Source organism: Atractosteus spatula, chromosome 10 (assembly GCF_055471065.1).
Source record: "Atractosteus spatula isolate fAtrSpa1 chromosome 10, fAtrSpa1.hap1, whole genome shotgun sequence".
In the NCBI taxonomy this organism is placed as follows: domain Eukaryota; kingdom Metazoa; phylum Chordata; class Actinopteri; order Semionotiformes; family Lepisosteidae; genus Atractosteus; species Atractosteus spatula.
In genome coordinates this window covers 13,500,628-13,505,364 of record NC_142715.1, presented here as the reverse complement: position 1 = coordinate 13,505,364, position 4,737 = coordinate 13,500,628, and the positions used below count along the sequence as shown (strand labels likewise).

The window sequence follows — 4,737 nt, the reverse complement described above, 5'->3', positions numbered from 1 at the left end:
AGGGAGTTAACCCTGCTGGCTCTGATGGCGAATACAGTCGCTTTAACAGCTTTTTGCTCAGAGCGACTTTGGACATCATACTCCCAGGCTTTCTGCGCGAATCTCCTAATATCAGTCATTTTCATGGTCTGTGCATCTGTATGCATTAAGATCATCTTTCTGACTGACGGGTGGAGATTCGCAATGAATAAACCCTTGAAATGTGTGTTTTAGCAACCATCGTTAAACTAGTACGAAATCACAGTTTTACCACAGAAAACCACAAGATCAAGTATGCAATCAACCCGGTAGATCGCAAAAGATCACAAAACACTCAAGCACTGCTTAAAGAGCAAGGGGAACTTTTTGTCTTTCGGCTTTCAGCACACTGTATTGTCGTGTATGAAACCCACAGCGTTTTATATGAATTATTCCGCTTGGTTGACTCATTTCAGTCTTGCCACGCCCACCCAGGGATGCCAAATTAAATTTAGTGTGCTCTCTGAAGGCACCAGTTCTGTAGGGTTTTGGCATTTACTGGGACAATTATTAATTGTAGCAGTAAATCACAAAATGATTCTTTTAATGGCTTTAGAATCCAACCATGCGATATAACTCAAACAACACACACACACACAGGTACTAATACACGAGGATACATTTATTAATACATAGAATATGCATGTAAACTTAACAGATCTTATCGAGAGGGTTAACAGAATACAAAAGGTATATATTCAATCAGTTACGAAGAGTTACATATATCAAGAGGAAATACGTTCAGTATATCATTCAATTAGACCGTTTCGTAAATGAACTTGGTTATAACTTCTACATTGGATACTCAAAACAAGTACATAACTCTTAGGAATTAAATTGATATCAATTGGTTGGGATAACAATTGAATTCTCGAGCTGTAATGCATTGAAGTTGAATTCTCATCCAATCTCTGGGGATTCAGATCTCCTGTGGGCTCTCTGGCTCCGTGCCAGGCTGTGCTGTGCGGCTTGCGATGGTGCGCTGCTGACGCTCACTGACCGGCTAGTTAGTGTTGGCTTTAACTACCAAAGTTTGTGCACAGGAGAAAAGATGACTGTGGGTCCCAGCAAGTCAGGAAGAGGACCGGTTCGTTCCTGATGAAGCGCTAGTTCTGAATAGTGATTCAGCTGTCCACAGTTCCGACCTGTTCACGAGGCTTACTGCTGATGCTAACCTCGGGTGGATCCTCTGGTTACTCTCTGGCAACCTCCGCTCTAGACTCTTAGAACAAAGGAAAGTTCTGGCACTCGAACCCACTGGCCGTTCCGTGGTTGTCCGGGCTGAGTCTCAGGATGGTCAGGAGGCGCGCTGCGAGAATGTCCTTCCCTTGGGAGCCTTCTGCTCCTGGGCCGTCCTGCCCTGGAATTCTCCTTTGAATTGTCCGAAAAAGTTCACAGAATTCTCTCAGGCCCTCTGTGTTGCCTGTTGTTACCTGGAGGAACTTCAGCTCGTTCATTGGCTGAAAGTTCCATGGGCATCAGAGTCCCACGTGGGTTACTCGGCCCTACCAGTCCCTGATTGGTTGATCAAGGTGAGATATGAGTCACTTACTCCTGACACTTAGGAATGCAGTCCAGATGTCCATCTGGCACTCCCTAGACAGATAGGTGCCAATGGTTGACCATTGATCATGATAGCCAGGCTTAGCTAAGTGCATCCCCCTTTGGGAGCTGTCCCTTATCAAAAGAAAACATCTTTAAATCAGCCTGCATGAATAGTTTCTCTGTGGCTGCACCACAGAGATGAACAGAGAGATGAGGCCTCATTTGGGAAAGCACCGCAACACTTAATTCTGTCTTATTAACAAGCATTGCCGCTACACGGGTTTGCTTAAACCTTTGATAAAAAAAGTGATCTGATCTGAAACTACCCAGCTTACAATCTCTGAGGTAGTTGTCACTAAACTCGGACGTGATGTGGCACACATGTGCCGTGTGCCTTTACTTTTGTAAAAAACTGGTATCGGGAAAAGTTTCTTAATATTTCTTTTGATTAGCATGCAAGAAAATGTGATCATTACCTATGGAATTTCCCGCCAGCGTGGAGCTTGAATTCACAACCTTGAGATTCAGTGTTCAAGAGTCACAGAAGAGGTCGGCCTGGTCTTCAGTTTGCAAACGATAAGCTCCGGCAGTGCTCCTCTGTAAAGCAGATTGTTCGGATCGGTTATGTGGGACGGCACTTCGATACTAAGATCGTTTGCAGCACACGCATGGTTTCCCCCCTTCACGCAAAAAACATAGACGAAGGAAGCTCTCTTGTCTTGGGCTGCTGACTCCCGGATTTAAAGCGCTCTGGGTGCCAGCTAAGTCTCTAACAAGCACACTATGAAGACAGGAATTACACTTTGCTCACGTCACGCATGGAATGGCGAGGCTACTTGTTCCAATATTATCTAGTCTCACCTCATATGGTGCCGATTCCTGGTTTTCATTTAAGAAAGAGCACTGCAAACACCGTAAACAGTGCAAGACGTGTGATGAAAGAAGTCTTTTCCCCCCTTTGTCTAAAGCAGAACACAGCGGAGTCATGCCGAGGGTTGTGAGATCAAGATTTCAGTGGAGCACTGTCGTCTACGTCTTTAGCTACATGAGTTGGACATCCTCTTGTACACGGAAAGCAGATTGAGATCCTCTGACATGAAAAGTGCCAGATAAAAGCCATTTCTCATCCTTTCTCTTAGTGCTGGAGCTATCGCATGTAAATGAGGCTACTTGCAAGGCGAGCAGGCTCGGTGCACACCGAACACAGATGTCTCAGAGCAGTTGAGACGTGTCCAAGTGGCTGTCAAAGGACAGCGCTTTGCCGGCGCTGTGGCTTAGTTGGCTAAAGCGCCTGTCTAGTAAACAGGAGATCCTGGGTCCGATTCCCAGTGGTGCCTTTCTTCCTGTCTTACTGTACAGAATTTATCCTTACGGGCAAATCCCATGCCTTTTAATTCAGGTGAATGCAAGTGTTCGTTTCCTTTCTGGAACAACTTGTTTTGAAAGAAATCTATACAGCTTGCGAAAGATGAAACACAAATCTTGCTTATCAGTGAAGAAGAGGTACTCCCAGGAGGCCAGCTAATACCAGCAGTGTTTTTTTTTCAACCTAACCCAGAGAATGGAGAAAAGCGAGGCGCCTGTGGCTCTGCAGTGTAATCAGTTCGCGAGTTCGGCGGTTAGCTGAAAGAGTGGTAAATGGAGCTCACCCCAGCCCGTCCTTATTCTTTTAAAGAGGATAAAAAATTAACTTCGCCGCCATTACTACCAGCTTTAAAAGACTGCCATGGGCACGGAAAAAAACATACTACAGATGACTTTTCTGGAACCGAAGCAGAGATTCCTTTACGAACCAACTGATAAAGCTCAGCCAGTGAATACTGTTAACAGAATGTGAAAGCACGATCAACTTTGTAACTGCAACCACAGGAAAAACAGCAAGAAGCAGGCTCCATTCCCCATTTAAATCTGTCGTGCGAGGCATGCTTCTTGAACGCATGAAGTAAATCCCACGATCGCTTTTGAACTTGGACAAAGTACTTCCAAAGGAGCGCTATGCGCAAAGATTTAACAAGCTCAACCCCCGCCAACGATTCGGTGTGAAGAAGCAGAACATTCAAGTTTCACAGACAGAAGCGGCACGCCAGCACAGCCAACATTAAAACGGAGGGCACACTACGATTTGCATTGACACAAAAGTGATCTGGGCAGACGTCGTTCCCTGCATAACGCAAAAAGTGGCAAAGCGCTTTTGGGTTGAGAGGACGCAAGAAGGTTTTTGTTTTGTGCCTTGATGTCAAGCTGAGAAAGTATCTTTAAACACTTTGCTTAGTTTCTCGAGAGACTGCCAAAAAGCAGTTCCCTCCCTTTCGTCTGAAGTCAGCTGAAAGGAGGGGGCGACAGAAGCACCTGGCAGCGGTGGGATTCGAACCCACGCCCCCGAAGAGACTGGAGTCTTAATCCAGCGCCTTAGACCACTCGGCCACGCTACCCGCTGTGCGCTGTCTCTTTGTCTCGTTACTTGCTCGGAGGAGGTCGGGTGGGTTTTGCTCTTGTCGCCCGACTTAGTGGCGTTATGACCGTGGAACCGACTGCACCTGCTTTTTCTGAGATGCTTCCCCTCTCATGGCGAGATCTCGACTTCTTTAACACCTCTGGATAAAGATCTTCTGTGGAGCAGGTTTCAGACCTCTGCGTACAGCACCCTTGATGTCATTTTATCTTTACAGCAGCCGCATCCGGAAAGTTGTGTCTTTTACGTTTTATTTGAACAACAAAACTACATACAATACAAACAAGAGCACATATAACGTATCAAGAAAATCATCAGGGGCACATGCTATAATACAATTACACTTTATGAAAAACGATTACACAAGGTAAATAAAGATAAGGTCCGCACAGCTTGTTCTTACATTTCGAAAGAGTCCGTAAATACCCCTTTACGTCTATTTTGAACTGTTCAAACGTAGGACTCATCCCAGACCATTTCACTTTATACCACATTCCTAAACGAGGATGCATCTCCTGTTTTAGAACTATTTTGGCCGTGTGGCTTATACAACACACCCACAGTATTCTAATGGTGGACTGCAGATCTGTGCTATAGTTCAGTCGAATTCGAAGGATCCAGCAATCGTACTGGATTTGACTGGGATTCTGAAATGTCTCTTGCAAAAGTATTCGGGTTTGCTTGAACCTTTGATAAAAAATAGTGATCTGATCTGAAACTAC

At 45.2% G+C, this 4,737-nt stretch overlaps 1 non-coding gene across 1 annotated transcript; it reads right to left on the bottom strand.

Annotated features, from left to right (window-relative positions):
* Positions 1-3,913: 3,913 nt before the first annotated feature.
* On the bottom strand, positions 3,914-3,995 carry trnal-aag (transfer RNA leucine (anticodon AAG)). Its single transcript has one exon. It is a non-coding gene; the product is annotated as a tRNA-Leu (tRNA).
* Positions 3,996-4,737: the final 742 nt, after the last annotated feature.